At 40.2% G+C, this 22,060-nt stretch overlaps 1 protein-coding gene across 1 annotated transcript in view; it reads left to right on the top strand.

Annotated features, from left to right (window-relative positions):
* Positions 1-303: 303 nt before the first annotated feature.
* The window catches only part of erbin (erbb2 interacting protein), a gene marked incomplete in the record, with an annotated part of 49,937 nt that continues 28,180 nt past the window's right edge, over positions 304-22,060 (top strand). Inside the window, 2 exon segments of the mRNA XM_061081861.1 lie at positions 304-948; positions 9,802-9,867.

Here is a 22,060-nt window from a genome sequence, read left to right on the forward strand (position 1 = left end):
CTATGTATAAATATTGGTAAAAAGTGAGTAAATAAGAAGTAAACAGTGAGTAAATATATACTGGTTTCCTATTTTTTATTGCTCTCCTATGCATGTTGTAATTATTGCGTTTTTATGTTTCTATGTTCATTGTATGCACCTACAACCAGAGCAAATTCCTTGTATGTGTAAACGTACTTGGCAATAAAATACTTCTGATTCTGATTCTGACAGTGAGAGAGCATCGTCGTCCCTGGAGGAGGGGGGGGGCTGGACTGGAGGCGGACAGCCGGCCCCCTGGTGCAGGCACAGAGGTCGCGGGGAGAAGGAAGCAGCAGCAGCCGCCTCGTCGTGTTCCTCTGGAAGCAGCCCCCCTGGATGCAGCGCAGCCTCTTCGACCCGGCCGACCTGCGCTCCCACCTTCCATTAGCACCGTCGCCATCGCTGCAGATGTGTCTTCTTCCAAACGCGGAGGAAATAATGAGCGAAAACATCTGGGCGCGGCACACTTCAGAGGAAGCTGCTCGGCTCTGTCGGAGGTCGCTCTTGCCTTTTGTATTTCCTTGCTGCTGAATGTCGTGTGGACATTTTGGATTTTGTTTTTTACTTCTAAGTGCTCCGCGTCGGTGAAGTCGCACACAGCGAGGACCCGGTTGTAGTGTGGTCGCTGTTTTTTTGCTTCGCACTCTTCCGGGTTGTTGTCTTTTAATTGAGTAGCTCGGATATTTTAAAAAGTGAGGACAGAAGAAGCTTCGGCTCGTCGGGAGAACTTGAGGAGACGGTGGCTCTTTAAGTGGGCAGCGTTAGCTAGCTGCTAGCACTAGCCCCCCCCCCCCCCCAAAAAAGGACCCACACTGAAGTAACCACAAATCCAGCTAATGTCCACTTGCTTCAGCATTTCTCTGATACTCGCAGCCCGCCCACGGCCCGGACACCATTTACCGACCCAGCGACTCCACATCGACCGAGGTGAGTCTCTTTTGTTTGGGCTAGTTTTCTGCCTTTTGCCTGTGGGGCCCCACACAACATGCTAACACCGATGCTAGCTGCGAGCGTAGCGTCCATGTCCCGTTCTGGTGCTGTGTGGTCCCGTCACCGAAACAATGGTTGTGCGACATCACACCAACTCTGCTGCTTCGTGAATTATTCGAGTCACATTGGTTTGATTAAAAAAAAAACACTTGTTTTTTTAAAAGCTAGTGAGATGTTTAGGCAGCTGTTTTTTGCACATCAACAGCTGGACGTGGTTACATATTTTCACTGAGGCTCCATTGGTGCTTGTCTGTGTTAGATCGCGTCCACACGTCCAGTAAAAAGCTTGATTGTGTATCTAAATTAACAAAGCATCGCAGCACTTGCATCACCCTGTCGTCTTTTCAACAACAGCCGCAGTCACATCTATTGTTGCCGGAGCATCTTCACTGCGCCTCGGCGGACGGAGCAGGGATTAGCCTCGTCTGCACTGCAACACATCGGCGTTTTCATTTTATCACACGCTTCGCTAATCAGATTATTGCCCCCCCCCCCCCCCCACTTAACTCCTAATGTAATTTAATCCCGTTAAGACTGAGAAAGATGCGGAGGGAGCTAATCTCTGTTTGATTAGAGGAATTTAACCAGGTCCAGCCACTGTGTTTTTTCCCCTTCGAAGTCTGTGTGTTAGTCACCTCTGTGGGGAAATGCTGTCAAGACACCTCCAGAGGACATGAGACAAATAACCATCAGGTGGAAATCGCAGCAGGTCTGCGGTCGTTTTTCAGCTCATATCATCGAGTGCTTTGTGGTTTCAGCACGTCACAATGCGTGCAGTCTAGATCTTCTCCTTGTCTGAATAATAATCTACAAACCCCATGCAGATGATAAACTGAGTTACACATCCCTGTAGATGATCTCACGCTGCCGTGCAAAACAAAGTTGACCCAGCTGGACCAACCCAGGAAGCTGCTGTTTGTTGCCATAGAGAGAATGCACTTGTATGTTATGATACAAACACTGCCTGAACTTTGAAAGGCAGGTGAATTTCCTGCAGCCCTGCTTCTTGCAACACAGCGACAAGCCTCTGCTGCCTTAAACCTCACACCTTGAATTTGATGGCTTCCATTGTCGTAAAACGCACACTAGATCTGATCAGCCTTCAAATGGCATTGTTGGTGTGCTGATAATAATGTAAACAAAGACGAGGATCTGCCAGCTGCCTCTTGTCATTGTTGTAGGCCAACAATCCAAGAGAGGGTAGCCAGCTGCTTGTAGATGATTAGCCAGGTATTCATGATAATGCTGACTGGTGGAATGCATAATGTAAAACTTCAGTGTGTCCAGACCTTGTGGTAATTTCCTCAAACTATTTGCATTCACTGCTGTATTAGTATTTTGCTATAGTGCATTATTTTGATAGTTCATTGAATTAACAGCAAATGTTGTTATGTAAGGCTGTTCTTCAATACATATATATATGAAATAAATCACAGTAACATGCACATAGTCTTGTGACAGCGGTAACTTTCCGATGTGATGTTGAAATCTAATGTTGCCGTAGCCTTTCATTTATCAAGTTTCACATTTGATCATTTACAACAGACCTTATCTTGAATCTTAGATAAGGTTCCCTCAAACAAAGGCCCTTTACTGTACTGTTCTTTTTCTCACACCAGTGTCAAAGCAGTGCACTTACAGATACTCGTCCAGCAGTTTGTTGTGCCACTCGGAGACAGAAAAAAATAAAAGACTTGACAAAGGCTTTCAACTAACGTCGCAAAGCCACATTACCTTATCTTCTCCAAAAATGTTACTCTGGCTGCATAATAGTTAATCCAAAGTCCATAATGCTCCCATTGTGAATTTCAGCCCTATCTCTGTATCTCACTTTGGGTTGAACAAATAAAACTCCCAAGGATTAGGCCGTGGTCACCCAGGTTAAACCCCTTTTTTCCATTTAAACAGCCTGTCATTGTATTGTTAAGCGATTCTGAACTCTTCCTGGTTTCCTCAGGTGGCAATATATTTACTTCTTGAAGGTGATTGAATTCCGGTCTGATGACCAGCTTTAGAGAGCTTTTTATATTTCTACATATACAAACAGAGTGAAACATAAATGCACTAATAACTAATCCAGTTGGAACATGGTAATATTAACCTGATGTATTGTTAAAGACCCAACAACTATATCAGCTGATAATAGTGTGAGGCAAGTGGTTCATTTCAATCATTTTTACTTAAGTTTAAGTCTTCAGAGTAATGTAACTTTACAAAAGGCATCACATCAGTGAGTGTCCTTTAATGTAACTGGCACTTTCATGTCTTCGTATATGTTTGCCTTAGAAGTCACTGAGAGGAAGACGAACCCTGTACCCTTTGTTTCTGCTGTGTGTCACATCTATTCCAACAGACAGAGTCAACACAGAGTTAACACATTTCTGCTGCACCGCTCCGCTCTACACACAGTTCCAGTGTTTGAACTGGTGCAACATCTTTGTTTAAGCTGTTGGTAATAATCGTCTATGTGCTCGGACTGGTTTGGGTAGAAGTTTGTCTTAGTCATGTTTTTCTATGAGTGCCTCCGTGAGCCTTCTTAATCACTACAGAAGCCGCTAGGGGAATGAGTTGTTGGCTGCAAAGAGGTGTGTGCGTTCTACTCCCTCGAATGAGGTGAAAGTGTGTAACAAACAATGGATGATTTAATTGTGGGCGTTAACTTAAGTTTTGAATTGGTAATTGTAGTCATGTGGCAGAAAAGCAAAGTCATGGGATTACTCAGCCACCTGAGGAATCTTTTTGGAACTGAGGAGATCACAATGAGCAGGTATTTTAGAGGTGTTACCAAACAGCTGCAAACATTGTATGACTCTGCAGTTCCTTTCTGATGATTGCATGGGATTAGTCGGCTATTGTTAAATATTAGTTTTCAGAGTCACAGTAGTGGCACATGACTCGTAAAGGTAGATGACTCTTGAAATGGATGTATCTCTTTTCGTACAGATTGTCTTCACACCTGGCATGTGTTGATCGTACCTCTGCCAAGGATAATGACAAAAAAAAACAAGTTTATGGATTTCCATGAAACCATAGAAGTATGGGTCAGAGAAGAACCTGTACACTTGCGAATCGGGCAGGCTATCGTTTTTTAGAGAATTAATTCAAGGATCTTCATACAAAAAAATGAGGCACATTTGGTGAACTGATATCTGAATGTGTGAAATTTGGTGCAGCTTGATTGAATATATGGGAATGTTGGGCCTTGGCAGACATATGTGCTCTAATGAGTGCCATTCCAGTTAATAGCCTGTTTCAGACCCACTGATTCACTCAGCCTGCATTAAAAGCACAGGCACACGTTTTTGTGCCTAATTACACTTTTCTTGAAACACATTTGTTGTGACATCAAGTGTTTGTGTCTTTTCACAATTTTTCCCCTACCGTCACTCATTTAGACACAAATGTCTGTTCTTGGTGTTTAATTGATTGATTTATTTTGTCACTACACGTGCTGCATGGGATTTAGATCTATGCTCTAAGGAAAGATGGTGGCATCACAGCAACATTTGAAGGACCACTTAGTTTGTCATGATGATAAATCAGTCAGAGATGAAGACAGCGTTTATAGATTTAATTTTCTTGGTCTGTTGCCCAGTGGCTATTAAAGCTGACCTAACAAATAGCAGGTATGTACATTTACAACTGACAGATATCAATGTCTAATGAATAGTCTGTTAAACACAATGAAGGATGGATAGTTCATAACAGACTTTGACGAGATATTTGTGGAAATTTAGATAACAATTTGACATTCCAGTCTATACATTTAACACATGCATACAGTACATTGATACATTCAGACCTCCCTCATCATTGCTCTGCTTTTGTGACCCAATTAGAAAAACATCTATTTGTTCCTTCAGTCTTCTGTATATCTGCAGATATTTTCAAAAAGAAAAATACTCCTCAATTTAGTTTCTTCTGTCTAAATAGGAAACCACATAGGAGCCTGCTGTGAACAGCTTCCATTCTCCCCCTGCATAATGTATCCAAAAACTAAAATGAAATATATTACTGGTACAGAGAATATGACTGAATTCTCTAGAGGAACTTATGTAATGGAATTATTTTGAAAGGGTTTTGTTTATGGAAATGGAGAAGAGGAAAGAAAAGAGTTCTCACAAGTAGATCTTGTAAGAACTGGTCTGTTGTAACGTCACCTATAGAGCTGCCTCCATACAGTAACTGCTTTTGAGTGTAGAATGCTGGTCAGTGTCTATCCACATAAAGTAAGAGGTCTGAGCATTGGGCACAGAATAAAGCAAACAGCACAATGTTGATGTATAGCCACATATTTTATATAACGGAACTACATGATGTTTTATGTCCAAAATTCCTTGCAGGCAAAAGGGAGGAAAAGTTTTAGTAATAACCTCTAGTCTAGGTATGGGTCTTTAGAGGAGTTTTCATGTTCGACTATTAATAACGTTATTGAACAATAATCGATTATTTGCTAAGGCAACCCTACTCTAGTCATATTCACTACAGATGAACATGCAGCCAGGAATCCATTAATACGTTACTTTTTTAAATATTGTGTACTGTAAACGCTCCATCGGTGAGGCTAGATAAAACCTGCAGTTTTACTGATCCTAACTTATTCGGCACCAGACTCTTTTATTTGATTCATGTGTGATAAATCCTACATTTTCAGCTACTCATAATTTCTCTTGCCAGTGTAACTGACTTCATCTGGATCTGTCTGCTGCATGTCGTGTACTGTTGGTCCATGTTTTGTGGCTGGACTGGAGAAGGTAGGGTTAACAAAAACAGTAGATAATCAGTGTCATGAGACAGGTCGCCCGGGATTGATTTCCCGCTAGTTGGGTGATGACGAGGCACAGCGTCCCCAAGGAACAGTCTCAGATCCGGCACTGGCCTACTACCTTGTATTCATATGAACCTAGCTGTGTTTACATTCAGTTATGAAAGATAGCAGCTTAAGTCTGTTTTCAGTATGTGCCTCGAACATATCTGAACTTAAGTTCAGATAATTTTCTCCCACTCACAATGCAAATTACCACATGCATCGCATTTTCTATGACCAAAAATGGTCCTTAAAGATACAGTAGTTTCTCTTCTTGTGTCTCAGACTAATTATACATTTAATTTCTGCTTTTTTTTTCTTCCTGTTGCTGAAAGAGATTGCGCTATGTTGATGATACTTTTAAAACATCAGTGACTACACTAGCTCGGAAATAACATCTGATCTGTGCACACAGGCAGTGATGGGTTGGAGAACGCAGAGAAGATCTGCTTTTGGTTATCAGGTGCAGCAGTGTGTTGTGATTATAACTGGCTGAACATACACAGTAGTCAGCGCCTCCTTCACTAACCCCAATACACCATAGGCTGCCTGTGATGTCATGGGACAGGTTACAGGTTAGGTATTGCTCATTCTTTGTGTGTTTACCACTTGTAGTAAAAGACTCACAAGTCGTGGTCATTTCCAGCTTTACTTGCAGTCTGTGAGCGAGCAAATCTAAATTTGGTTTGCTGTGTTCTGCACAGTCTATTAGCAGAGAAGATGAACTCACTGGCCTGGTTGAGGAACAGAAAGAACAGTATTACTCATAGTCAATTAGCCCAGTAATGAAAAATAATGTGATTATTACCATAGCAAACAAAACAAATAAACTGTATTACTTGGCTCCATCTGTGTGATTGGCAGTTTAAAGAGCAGAAATAAGCCCTGCCCTCCTTCGGTTTAAAAAGCTAGTTACATCATTTATCACACTACTGGATAGTTATCGTTCTAATTACACCATAATGGTGTCTAGAAAACTACAAATGTATGAGTTATCTGAAGATGTTGCTTAGACTGTGGGGGTGTAGTTTCATTATGGAACCGAAATCTTTTTCTTTTTTTTTTACACTTCTCACAATGACGAAAAAGATCTCTAATGTAGTGTTTCTGTGACTTGGTGTGCCGCCCTTAATTGCTCCACTGCTGCTCTCTGTCTCTCCCTCTCTTACACACATGTCTGTTGTGTCTCAAATTGGAAACTTTAGTATAATCACATGCAGCACAGTGTACACAGTATACTCACTGATCTAGTGCATGCGTTTTGGCCATAGCCTGTGTATAACGATGGGCGACATGTATCCACTTCCTCAAGAAATTAACTGTGCACGTTGATGGTGGACACCGTAAGAGGTTCTGGGGACCCGTTTGGTACTCGGTACTTGTTTTGTGTTCGTTTGGTTCCCCCTGGAGTTTATGATACGCGTACTTATCAGAGCAACAGAGACGAGCAGACATAAACACGCAAGCACGAGCAGAATCACTTGTTGACCGGTGTTGTGCAGAGTTCCGTATGCCCGCCGAGACCTACATGAAAAAAGAAGCGACCTGTCATAATCATCTCTACGGCAATGTACAAATGCACATGTAATAACTACTTTACTGTATAATCACGTTTGTTGGAAGAACTTATATTTTGGGCAGTTTTTCTCACTATTGATCATTTCATTCATCCAACACTCGAGAAAAGAAGTGGATGCAAACCTCAGCAATTAAGTAAATGCACAACTGCTAAATAATTCACAATGCAACTTTATTTCTAGAGATCTATTAACCTGAATTGCCTTTTTAGACGTTTGACTGGACTGTATAAATGTCAGCTCAATAATGCTGAAATAGCTGGGCATACTTTCATGGCACCAGTTCTGCATCGAGTCGCACCTTCAACACTAAATAACGACACTTAAATCAAAGTATGATAAGAAAAGATGTGTTTTAGCAGAGGCTTTATTTGATTGAGTTGGCAATTTGGGATTTTTCCACATTTCAACGCCTCAGAAATATTGCCTGATCAGACCAATCACAAGGAAATGCTTCTTAAACTGAGTAATAAATCTTAGACGATGAACAGCATAACATCGGATAATTTATCGTTATTGATATACACCAACAAACAACAATATATAGTTTTTAAACAGAACGTTGCCGTAGAGATGGTTGCGACTGGTAACGGGTTTCCGCTGTAGCTGTTGGTGCTCCCGCGAGGTGCAGGAAAGTCTCTGCATAACACTGGCGCCGCGGGGGTGGAGGCGGGGTCAGTGCTGCCCACGCTGGTAATAAAAACACCTAGAAGAAACATTGATAACGTTGGCAGAGGCACATGAATCGTATTGTGCAAAGTACATTTTAGGCGGGGGGCTCATATACATAGGGCACAGGTGTTTTCCTTCAACCAGATACTCCTTGTTTCAAAGTGTGCTCGCGATGGGGCTGTCTGTATGGGGGGAGAGGCTGTTGGTGTGGCAGCAGTGTTCCCCTTCCCCCCACAGATCACACCCCCAGTTTGAAAATTGACACTTCTCTTGCTTTATTCATCTGTGCGACGGAGAGAACTTTTGTTTGGCGAGATTCAGAATCCCAAATAGATGGGATGAGGATAAAGGCACCAAAGAGGAAGTGGAGCAGAAACTAATGAGTGTCAGTGCAGTCCAGTGTGTTTGCAGCTGATTGGGAGACTCTCTGAATAAGTCAAAAAAAATTCTTTCCCCTCCTCTTTTTTGCTGCCTCTTTCTCTCCCCCTCGTTCCTGCTCTATGGCTCTATTGTCCTCGATCAGGATAGTGGAGGGATGATCCTATCTTTTAGCTGGCTCAGTTTGTCTCAGATCAGCTGGCAAGGCTAATGCTTTTCCAGACATGCACGAACAACACTCTCGTATTGTTGCTCTGACCTGAGAAGCAAGATCATGTCACATGTCAAGGCTGATTCTTGTTCAGCTTCTTGTTTTTTGTAGATAAACTCTATGAATGTTAGTTAATTTGCTTTTTTTTACTACTGTCTTGAACCGTTCAATGGTGATCGCATTCAGACTTTTGTAAATGTTTAACTCGCAACATTTCAATGTTTTGACGGGATAAAATGAGACTTGCAGAGAGAGTTGGGTCTGCTGAAAATATAAAATGTGTTGCTGTGTGCGTTTTGTGTGTCCCCTCTGGCAGCACTAACTCAGCTTGGAGGAGGAGCTTTTCTATTTCCGAAACTTAATGAATTCAGCCTCCATTCAACACAACTTTCTAGTTTACTGAAAAATCTGCTGACAAATCATATTTTTGTCGAACATACTGAACCTTTGTAGCTTCCGGAGTTACAAAGCCAACCCCTAACGAGCATAACTTAACATGATGACAGAGAGGAGGGGTCCTTTGACCCAAATTTGAATGCTAATTAACGTGCACCATGTAACATGGACATAACACAAAATAATCTGATCTCGTCTGTTTAGATTTAGGCAGTTTTTTTGTCTCTTCTCACAAAGAATTAGACAATGATCACTATGACAATATATAATAAAAGTGACTGGATAAGATGATATAAGATGAACTTACACACACTATGAATTAGTATAATAAGGTGTTTGCTTATATCATTTCACAGTAGTATGCAAAATATGAATACATATGACTATATGATATATAGTCTCTTGTTTCACTGGAACACTGGCACCAATATCATATTTAACATTTAAATCATATCAAAATGATAATCTGATAAAAATGTGTGTCTCAGATGATGGTCTTCAGCATTCTGTTGTAACTTTTTGCTTTGTTACCATTATTAAGGTAATGTAATGTCAACCATAAATGGACCAAGTTGTACCAGTGCTTCAAGTTTTTGTAACTTCAATCCATGATTATACTTATAGCGACAACAGGAATCAATATACTTTTACAATGGGGCCTAAACATTTTGTTAATTGCTTGTGGTTTTATTGCTTAATTTATGCTTGGTGCTTAATTTCTCTTTTTTCATTGTCTTTTTTTTTATTAGATAAGCAAATTGTTGCTGTCATCTGCCATCCACTGGCATCCAGGCGCTTGAGTCCTAAATGACAAGGTATGTAAAGCACCCCATTTATTTCATGTAATTTCCCTTTCTTCGAATTTAATGTTCTATTTATTCCCTCTGCAGCTCTAACCTGCAGTTTACACAGCTAACGTTTTTTGGCTTTTATTTTGTGGTATTTAGTAGTGTTTTATTTTTGGCAGTTACCCTACGTGTCACATTAAATACATCAGCATTACACTGAATCTTTTATGGGGTTTGTATTTTTGGATTCATATCAAAATTTCTTGAAGTAACCCTGCCTGTATGAATAGTGTTCATCTGATGTAATGTCGAACATCAGTCCAACTCTAACAAGAAACAACAGGACGGCCCCACCCTGTTCTCCTGGAGGCCAAGACACATGATACACCTGCCAAACTAGCTCTGTCCTCATTCAGCATCCTATTTCAACTTAAAAAGGTCAGGAAATAGCTACCCCCTAGACACTGTTCAATTTAAAAATATTTCATGATTAGTTCACTATTCACAGCTTCTGACCTGTGTGACCTTGATGCAATATGGCAACTGTAATACTTGAAACAGCAAAGATATCATGTTTAACTAATGTAATCTGAAATTGGCAGTATGAAATTCAAGACTGATGGTGTAGTTATTGTGCCCTCACTTGTTCATATGCCTTAACTTGCTCACTTTCTGCAGCTGTTTCAGTTAAACCTTGTCAGTCAAAGAACATGATAATTGCTTTCACTGTGACAGTTTTCCCACAAAGCTAAGTTATGGACCCTTAGGAACTGTGAGGTTAATTCTAATAGGTTGTAAATTACCGTTTAGAAAAGGGTCCTCAGGGTGTTGACTGTTCATACACATGTCATGTTGTCCATGCCATAGACTGCATACAAAGATGGACGACACAGCAGCTCTCCAATAGTGAAGCCAAAGTTTCTCGGTCGCACCCTAGTGGCTGGCTGAATTACGTGTATCTTCCATTTTATTTTATGGAATATTAAGCAAACTAAATGGTAAAAGTACATGTTCAAGAATTTTTCCCCAGTAGGTTGTTTATCTATTTTTATCTCACTGATGTGTGTTCAAGGGGTAATTCTACCTTTAAGTTTGGTTTTCAGTAGTTATTTGATGCGATAAAACATTTGACGGTTGAGACTGACTAACATTTGGTTGAACGCTTCTATCGACGAAACCTCTGGATCATGGCTCAATCTCCCTGATTGCTACCGCGCAGACTCTGGGTACCACCGACGTTGTTGAGGTATATCCGAGGTGTTTTGGCTTAATTTCTGGATAGCGGGAGATCAGGGAGATGCATCAAGTCCATCTTTATTTCAAGTCTATATTCTTGGCCAAATGAAGGGGGGAAAAATACTTAGTAACCACAACATAAAACCAGGCAGGGTAACTTCATTTGGCCTGTTTAGAAGAGTTCATTTATTTTGTATGTTTTATCATTTTCATGGCCCGATCAACCGCTGCATTAAACCACTTACCTGTTTTAATGTTGTAGTTGAACTGTGTACGTCAGTTAGTAATAGAAACCTTTTAAGATGGCTTTAGATTTCTCTCCTTTCCAGTCATGATTTAGTCAAATATACATGTTTCCTGCTTCGGTTCACACAAGTGTCACTCAATCGGATAACAAGGTTATTCAATTTGACCAAAGTCATACTCTATAGATAACACATTTCTTTACGTCTAGACAGTCGCCCAAAACCATAAAGTGTCTGTCTCGTGGACGCTATGGATGCAAGTATTATGACCCGCGAAGTGAAGTCAACACAACTGAATGTCAGGCAGCCAGTGATGTTATGTCAACTCGCTGCTACTTGAGAGGCAGCTCTTTTTCTTAGCTTTGTATACAGGAACAGGTTTGCCTTTCAAAGCTGAAGGACTTTTGCCTTGTCTGAATTGCAGTATTTCCACATTTACTTGTTTGACTACTTGGCTTTTCCCATAACTCATAACCATGTTGTGTGCATAATGTTCACTCCGCTGCAGGCTTGGCATGTATCCACCTTCGAAACTTGGATTCAAACCAATGTCAACATTCTAGTCTCTCATTTCCACAGTCATCATTTTTTTTGTCCATTATAGGGATTTCTTTTTTCTTTGTTCATTAATCAACACCAAAATAAGTTGGGCAGAAAATCATTGATTGACTGCTACATGGTGACTAAAGGGCTACATTATGTGAGTGCACTTTCAGCACTGTAATCAATACATGCCATTTTAACAACTCTTACAGCACCATTCAGCCACATATGAGCAGTGGTGGGTTGTTGAGCCCAACCAATATAGACAATCAGGTATAGTTCAAATTTGCTGCCAGGTTTTGCTCTGTGATCAATTGAAAAAAATAGAAAGCCAGGCTGGTGTCATAGGGGCACAGGCGGAGTCTTCAAATTCGTGATCTGTCATCTTGCGCTCCTTGTGTTTGCTCAATTAAAAAAAATAAATAAAAATAAAAATGTCATGGCACAGTGTCTCTGTTTTGAGCATGTGACTGTACTTATGTGGTTCTTATCCATAGAGCTCTCTCCATACTGTTAGAGATGCTTGCATTAAAGGTCAAAGAGGTTAGTGGTGTTTGAGTCTTTTGTGGGGACCAGCTTGTAGCATAATTTTCACATGGTTTTCTGATCTGTTTCAGATTTTCATCCATGTGAAAGAAGTAGAAACCTCATTTAGGTATGACCTCCTTATTTTCCCTTAGCTGGTTTGAGACTTTCTGTTGGTAACCACCCGTTTCTGTGTCACGTTCTCTCGTCTTCATTGTTGTTGCCCTCTTGTACATTTCTTGTCTGTGCAGTTTGCAAAAACCCAAAGTGCCATTCAAATCGACAAAAAAATATTTCCTTAAGACTGCATCACAACAAACTCAACGCTGTAGCATTCTACAAAATGATCCATGTTTTCTACCATTCCAGGATGTATATCGTAATATGAGGGTTTGATTTTTTCTTGGTAGTTGAGGTTAAGGACAAAGGATGTTGCACCCTGTAGTGTTAAGCCATATGAGGCAAAATGTGATTCGTGAATATAAAAATGTATATGATTTGCACAGCTAGATTCTACAGGATTCAAACAAGGGAAATGTGGCAGTTGTCTGCATAGATACATGCTCTGACCTGAATGCGTCTGACCTGGTTATTGAGACTTGGCAAACTGCATCTCACTCCCTTCGTCTTTCTGTCTCATATTGACTAGCATCTGTGTCTGATACCTCGTCCTTCATAGCTCTCCGCTGCATCATCTGTCTAACATGGATATGACTGAACTGCTTAGAGACTAATACAATGTCTAATTAATATTGAACTTACTGTAGACATAGATTTGAAGTACCACACAAATCAAATGCAAGATATTTACCTCCGCTGTGTTAAGAATTAATCTATCGCCTTTTATGTTCTTCTTGCTAATTTACTATCCATTCCCTTAGCTTTTTCCATTGCCGGCCATCTGTGGGAGTAGCCTAGATTATTAGCCCTGCAGCTCCTCTTGAGGTCTGTGAGTTGGAAACGGAACAAGCAACATTGGTCTATAGAACATACTCGGCTCAGTGTAAAGAGCAATCGTCCGCTTCTCTTGTACTTCATGGTTCAAAATAAACTGTTACACTCAATAAGATAACTGTATATTCAAGTGTGAACATGGAACTGATCTCTGAGCCGAATGAACACTGACACTTTTTGTTTGTGTCTGTCACATGCTGTGCAAAGTGTGCATAGGTACAATAACATTACAACTAATGCAAATTCAATTGAAATTTAATTTACATAAAAAATACAGGCTGTCTCACAACTTTGCATGTCTTCCTAACTCAAATGCTCTATATAAAACCCAAAGTAACAATGGTGACAGTATGTAGATGTTGTGACTGGCAGATTTATTCTATGTTTAGACAGCCTCATTTCAAAAAGGGAATAACTGTTGAAGTTGAAAAGTAATTTTTAATCAATTTAAAATTACATTTAAAATGTCAGCAAATTATCTGTTATTTTGCCATCTATGAATGTTCAGTTGAAACAGCTGAGTGTTGTTTATGTTAACACAGTCACAACACTATGCATAAGGAAAACATTCTGGTGTTTTTACAGTATGTGAGGAGGCGTAATGAGCAGCTGTTGTACCACTAGTGCAGTTATATATAACTGCATTAAGATGATACCTTGGCTGTTAAGGAGCCCCGTAAACTTTAATTGGTTAGGTTCAGCCAAATAATGTTGCTTAACTGTCGTGATGATTGATTTATTGATACAAATAGAATGCCTATATCCTTTTCAAAGCCATTTAATATGGGCAGACAAGGAACCAGAATATAATGACATTAGACTCTACTTTATGAACATTATTTACTGCAACTTTGTTGATAAGAGCTAATCTCTTTGTTACGGGTCTCCTCTTTGCAGCAAGGAATCCTGGAGACTTATATTTAACTTGATCTCATATTTAAGTAAGAACCTACCGGCAGAAGATATTTTTGTGCAACTATTTATAACCAGCAGAGAACTTTCCCTCTTTGCCCTGGTTAGATTGAATGACTTCATAATGAAGACGAAAATACTCTCAAGAATCCAGACCATTTCAAAGGACCTCTCACCTCTGATGTTCTACATACAGACGTGTACAAATGCATAATGTAAAGCACTGTCTCGTAACACTCCAGTTATAGGTGTCGGTTAGGTTATGCTTGAAGCCAGTTTCTACTAGTTAATTCATTTTTACATGCCTTCGGGGTAAAGGGAATCACCAGCAGTTATTTAAATTAAAAAATTGGCCAAATATAGATGATGTAACATTCATGAAAACCTTTTGTGCAAAACCTAAACCGCGCTAACGTAGCAGGTCAGTTTTAGACCTGCTCATCATGTTGCAGCTCTTTATTTGTCACAGTTCGTTTTCAAAGTAGATGGTTTTGCGGTTATCAAGTTATAAGGGAAATGGTGGCAGAAAAAGGCATATGGAGAGGGAAAGGAGAAAAAATAGTGCTTTGCTATAAGAGGAAGCACATTTGCACGAGATAATGCAATAGTTGATTCAATAAGGCAACTTTGCACTTTGTCAAGTCTAATTAGAAGTTTTTCTTGGTTTCACATGGAATACAAAGCAAGCGAATTTCTTAAATTAGCTTTACCAGATATAGTATATTTTGCTGTGCTGCACACATATAACAAACTTATCCAGTGGCTCAGATTAATCTCGCCCGACAAAGTGATCAATACTTGCAGATAAAACAGTGTTTTTTTAAAAGAAGCTCTCCCCCTTAGTTTTCTCATTTCATGAGACAAGCCTAATTCCTCAGGAAAGATGTTTACAAGGAGCTCTTGTTTTAGAATCTAATGCTTTTTAACTCAAAATTTCTTGTATGGACTTTAAAATAGTTTACGACAAGTGTCAGCTATGATGAACTTGTCACACAGGATACCCTGGTGTTCACATCTCAGCAGACTTGTCATCAGCCTCCATGAAGCCAGGAAGTGGTTTTCATAGAGAGACACAACAAGCTACTTATGAAAGGCTTTGGTTGTATTTCAGATGTTGTCTTTCGTGGACAGGAAAGAGTTTTATATGCAGTGATTCACTAACTTCTAGTATAAAAAATTATGTAGATTTGTTATGTAGCTGTAGCTGATGTCATAAACTTCAGAAAATGACAATAACCAATTTGCCGGACATTTTCTGGAGTTTGCCTTTCACATCTTTCCCAGATTGTCTGGGTCTGACCGCCGCATTTTTAAAACATCAACACACCCGCTGGCTCGCTATTCATTTTCTGGCCATTTTACTAGGGTGGCCGGCAGGAAAAGTTCAGGAATATGTCTGGAGCAACTGACCCGGAACATATGCATTCTCACATACAGCCCCTCCAGAAAATGTCCGTACCCCAGTGCCTGAAAGCAGCCATAGAAACTGTTTAGACTGGGATGAAGTGAATTACTGATTCAGGCATTCTGAAATTCCACTCAGATAATAGACTGTTGTTGTTGCTGCCAGTAAAATAATCTCCCTCATTTATTCAAGCTGTTCAGAATCATCTGATTGCTGTCATTCTCAACAGTCCATTCATTGTAGCATATTGCTTAGTCGATCATAATAAAGACTGTGTAACAGCACTTTATAAAATCAATGAGCACTACAATTGGTCTTTCAATCATTTTTGCATTTTAACAGCAACGAACATGCACATCACAAGTTACAGAGGCTCAAGTTTTTTCACATAGTGTGATTAGCATCCATGTTTAAAGATATTAAGCCAATATATTACTACGCTAACACTAATGTGGTTAAATTGAATCCTGCACATTCCCTTTTAAATGTATCAATTTTTTGATAATTAGCAGATCAAGTGCATGTTAATAAGTCATGGGTGCTCTATATCTATTTTTCATTTTGACATTAGTGGACTTGGTGAATGTAGGATAGACTGCTACCAGCTTGCGTGAGAGGTCAGAAGATAAACATGCTTATTAATCATCGTGTTACATGGGAGAGAGGACATAACCTTTGGAAGTGGACTGTCTCAGCCCTCGTCATTCTCCAGGGGATCCATGATATCTCTATAGTCTCAGCATTGTGACGGCCTGAATAATTGGAGTGAAAATACGACTGCATTCAATTGCCTCAGGCCCATCTGTGTCCAGAGAAATAACAAGGGGATTATTAATTTGCGTAATTATGATAGTGATCTCTAAGGGAATTGAAGACACTATGGATTGAGACTATTTTAAATCCCCTGCACCATGCGACAGGCTGAGACTGCAGATAGAAACTTGCAACTTCATGTCTGTTTGATATAGCCAAACATATTATAATACCACATACTATTTTTCATATTGGGCAGTTAAGATAATTATTGATATATCAAACCAGTACCATGAATGGGGAAGGGAACACATTCATGTTTGTAAGACATCAATGATAAACACAATAGCTGGTTCAAAAAAAAAAACTACAAATTAAAAAATGTTTAAATGGAGATTTTAAGGTATATATTCAGTTAAGTATTGAATCCTGCATAAATCGCAAGGTTTGGTTTTACACAATCGTTAAATTGAGTTTTTCCTGTAATTTAAAACTCTCCACAACCAGTGTGCTTTAACGTTTATGCTTTGACTAGCACGAGACAGTGTCATGTGGGTAGACCACATGTCAGTATTGGGGACAAAGTGTGTAAAACTCCACGTCAACTTTTCCCCCTGCATCAAAAATGTTTCCATCTGTCCAACTTAACACGCGAAGTCGACCGCATTCATTAGATTTGAAAACTTTTTTTAATTTAAATTCTTCCTAAGTCTCCAGGGGTGTGCATAAACACAGAGTGACCTTGATGTGACCGGAGTTATAAAGTTATACTTTGTTGTATGTTGGTATGTAGCAGGAATGTACATTTGTGAATAAGAAACAAACCCATAGGGCTTGTTCCAAGACAAACATTAACATTTTAAACAAATAGCCAAGTGTACTAAAGCAGATTGGGGGCGTGTTGTTGTGCGTCATGGTGTGTTGGAGGAGTGCATCATTAGACACATTGTCCATGGTCAAAACTGAGTATTGTAGGAATGGTTAAAACAGATGGTGGCTTGTCTGTCTAAAGATTATTCTTTGTGGACACTAAACCGTATTCTATACTTCATGAGCCATTCATTGTGTTAATATGTTCATTTTTAAGATTCTACACAAAGAAACCCCACTGTTATGTGTCCCAATGATAGAAAGTTTTAATATAATTTTCAGTTTTTCTCAAGCTCCAGTGTTAACTATGTACATATATATGGGGTACTGTGGCCTTGTGGTGCAAAAAGACATTTTACTTGAACATATTCTGATATAGAGAATGTTTTTAAATTATGAATAGATGAAAACACTATATAAAAGAAAAATATGTTTAGGTTAGATGTAAATGTTCAAGTGGATGTACGGCTCACTCTTGTGATTCACTCTATAGCAACCTGTCTGCTCAGAGTACAAAATTGGGAAGATGTTGTAAAAGGCACTTTGTCCTTGTCACAGATCAGATTACCTGCCTTCAGTTCACCATGAATTCAAAGAAAACAATCATGGTTTTGTTTGAGAGTCACGCAAGACCACTGAGACCAAAGAACGCTGGTGAGAACCAAAACCAAAGGGAGAGTGAAACTGGAACTTCAGGTTCCACTAAGCTGTAAACCCCCACTATGGTTACAACAGGGTTGTATTTCTCCCACTTCAGCCGTAATTCCAGCCATAGTTTAGTACTGCTTAGTTTTTGTATTTGAGGATATTATCCAGTGTTTATTTATCAAGGCCATTTGTTTTGTGGGAAGGAAGACAGCATGTTGTCTCTGCCAGTAGTGGTAAAATAGGAAAGTACACGTGCATATAGGTCTAAACTGTGCCAGGGAATAGTGGGTGTAAAGAGTATGTACTCCGGAACCATGGATCTCTGTGTCTTAGTCAGCTGCTGAGCTGTTGTCCTCTAAGCTCGATATCCCACTGCATTATTGAGAAGTAGCAGTTCTCCTGTTGTGCAAGCTGGAGTTGAATGTAATGCTGTTAATGAGGTACCCAGAGGAGAGACCGCCATGAACTGTGTTATGCACTGCCCTTCAGTGTAGAGATTCATCCACATCTTTATGTATCTACACAGATATATTATTTCTCAAAAGCACTTCCTTGTAAATTAAATAATGGGGCAGCAACAGTTCGCAGATGATTGAAGTCTCCTGTGCAAAATCACCCATGCACTCTGAACGTTTGTGTTAACAAACACTAAATAAAATTTATAGAACTTGACAATTCTCACAGCATTCTGAAACAACTACAAATTGAAACATACTGATTAGTGTTTGCAAGTTGCGTTCCATAGCAGTGTCGTAACTTAAGTCATTTTCAGACATGACTTGTGGGAAATAACTGGAGGATTGGCTACAGAGTTTACCCCGTTTGACTTGCACACATGCACAACGCAACAGAAAAAAACCCTCTGCACTATTCAGACGAGAGGTGGAGCCGCCAGGTGCAGAAGGCAGATGCAGGAAGTGACGTATAAACTCCGCTGCGGAGATCATGTGATTTTCTTAACAGCACACAGACACCGTCGTTAGCTCTTATCGCCACAAACTCTCTTGACATTTTCGTCAGTGTATCACACCACTTTTTCACCTGGGTAAGGGTTCGAAGTTCTCTCAAGCCCCCAATTGCTCAAGGTGAATCCCCCGCTGTGTTCTCACATCCAATTCTCCTGGATTTCTACAGACTTTATACCTGGAAACTAGGCGGAGAAAGTCAGCAGAAAATGCGGAGCCGCTCAATCTGACATTTGCATTCACACGTGCACCTTCCCCATATAAAACGAGGAGTATCTGCAGAATACTTTAGTTTGCTATCACAAAGTTGGAAATTATGCCATATAAATCTTGTGCAACAAGAAGTTTGATCATAAAATAAGTGTTTTCTATGTGAATTCTTCTTAGACTCACAGATCGTTCGCTGGTCTTGACAAGTATATGATCCCATTTGAAAGGGGTTGACGTTTACATTCTAGCATACTGTATAGCCCACTTGCACTCCGCCCTAGATTGAGGAAGTGACCCTGTCCTTTCCCCTTCCTTCACAGACAGAGCCATTTCATGTGTGTTTCACAGGCTCTGCAGGTTATGTTTTTGTGCATTGTTTTTTGTAGCCATATTTTCTAATATAAAATTTCAGCTGTGTCCCAGCAAACCCGTAACAGTCCACTGCAATCTGGATCAAAAGCTCCTTTCATAAGGAGAGAGCTAGCCCACACTAATCACATTCGGCCATATCAACCAGACGAGTGCTACTTGCTATAAATATCACAAGCTGCTTGCTACTGTCAAACACTGCACTTGCATTTCCGCTTAAACCATTAAAAATGTGTGCACACAGACGAAACACAAATGACACATACTGAGTGTTGGTTATTTCATGTTCTCTGAGAGCTCCATGGTCTTCGACCAGCTCTATAAAGTAGTTTAAACAAACATTGGACTTTTAGTAGAAGAGACACATTTGTTCCCAACATATTCTCCTGGATGAAGTGAAACTAGGCCAATGGGTCCTGGTGGGCCACAGTGGAAGGAATGAATGACCGTAGGGAAACACACTCAGACATTTCAAGTATGAAATAGTGAAGTCAAAGTTTCGTGCAGAATTTGCCTCTCATATTTTTCGTTTGCTTTAACTGCAGTGTGTGGAGCCTAACAACTCCTCTGTCTGTGTTATCACTCAGTCACTTTCACACAAGCAGTTAAGTAAGCTCAGCTGTGTGTTTTGTGTACGACTTCCGGGGTCAGAGAACTGCTTCTACCCTTGACCATCGTCCCTATGGCAACAACACTGACCCAGGAGGCACTGAAGTTGCAGGAGTGACTGGGGGTTGGTTTCCTGACTGGGTCCAGAGGGCAGGCCTGCCCTCTGGACTATTTCATTCACTGCTGCACAGAGGAACCGCCAATGATCATTGCCATTCTGTAGAGTCATACTTCTACCATTCACACAGTACACCGCATGTTTCTTATGCTTTTACCAATTCCCCTGCGATAAGGCCAAGCTCTTACTAGCCCCACGATTAGTAAATGTGCTGCTTAAATAAGGCTAAAAAAGAAAATCTTATCTGAGAGCTTAACATGTCTGGAAATCTCTAGTGCTTGTCTTGAACTTTCTTAGTGAAAAAGTCAAAAGCTGTTGATGGACTAAAGCTGGGTCAGTGGAGACAGTCATCATTCCAGTAACATGTAGGTCAGGGGATAAGCCTATCTATGTTGTATGCAGTGCGGCTCTCATTACTGTGCTGCCCTCCAGATTACTCTTGGAGGAGCTTCAGCCAGACAGATAGACTGCCTTGTTAGGCCATGGTTATCCAGCCCCTTTCACTCTCTTTGTCTCCTAGAGTAAACAATGCCTCTCATCTATCTTCGTTCCATCGTTTTCTCTATCCTCTGCCTATATGGTAGAAATGCCTTGGTTGTGCAGCAGTGAATTAACTCCTTGTCATTGTCAATGGTATGTTATGTAAATGTAACAGTTATAATGCACAGATTAGAAAATAATGTTTGTACATGTATTTGTTGCTGCTGTTGTTTGCAGCTCCGGTCTATTGAGTCATTTAATTACCTCTGATAAAGGTTGTTTTTTGTTAATGTATAAATATTGTCAAAGCTTTTAGCAAATATTAAAACGGGAGTAAATTGTGTGTTTATTGGGCTATTTTCAGCATTGTAATCATACAGTGAGAATTTTCTTGGTACCATCATGATAGTGTACATGTGATTGACTTAATAATTATTGTGGCCATGTTTGTGGTAATGAAGAAACATGTTACCCAAAGATAGCGAAGGCAGTGTGGGTCGATCGTACGACTGGACAAGAGGCAGTCACGTGGGCTCCGGCGCACGTATCCCCTTTTTTTTTTGCCGCCGCCACGCCCCGCAGCCCCCTTCGCCCTGGACGATGTTGCGATCGTCAACTGGGGCGGACTCCTTGTCAGTGCGCCGCCACAGCGTCTCGGCAAAAAAAAACAACAGGGGGGTGCGCACCCCTGGTTTAGGTTATGGTTTTGGATAATAACATGGCTCTATGGCACAAAGGGAAATTGTTAGATTCTAAATTCACAAAACTTGGAATCCGTTTGCTTTTGATCTGGTCTTGCTCAAAGCCACAAATCAATGTTATAGTACTATTAATTATTTTGTTTATTGGTACATATTAAAATAGTTGGATTAAACTAGTTAACAAATGTTTGTATGCTATCAAGCTCCGATGGTTAGCATGATACCCTATCTTAACAAGCAGCATAAGGCATAATCTGTCGTGTGTCGAGGCACATTGTGGGCACATTGATATCTTGAGGCAGCAGAAAGCAGTTGTGTGCAATAAACATGGTCAATCGGGGAGTAATTCAGTTATATAAAGGGCACGCTATCAAGATAGTAGTACATGCCCACGTAACCAGGTACTCAACATGAATACACTGCCTCCCCCCCACGCCAGCTTCACTTCAGGGAGCTTTGGTGGAGTCTTGCTGTTGCCATGGTTTGCTCATACACTTTCACTTTGAACATGAGCAGATCTTTTCCACTGAGTAGCATCCTCTCTTACTACTTGGCAAATCCACCATTTTTTGGCAATATGCCAAGGTAAATATAAATACCTGGCTTTCCAAAGGAATAGGAGATGGAGATTGGTTTATTGAATATTACACCCCAAACACATCATTAAAGTTAGGGTT

This window comes from Limanda limanda, chromosome 1 (genome assembly GCF_963576545.1).
Source record: "Limanda limanda chromosome 1, fLimLim1.1, whole genome shotgun sequence".
Lineage (NCBI taxonomy): Eukaryota > Metazoa > Chordata > Actinopteri > Pleuronectiformes > Pleuronectidae > Limanda > Limanda limanda.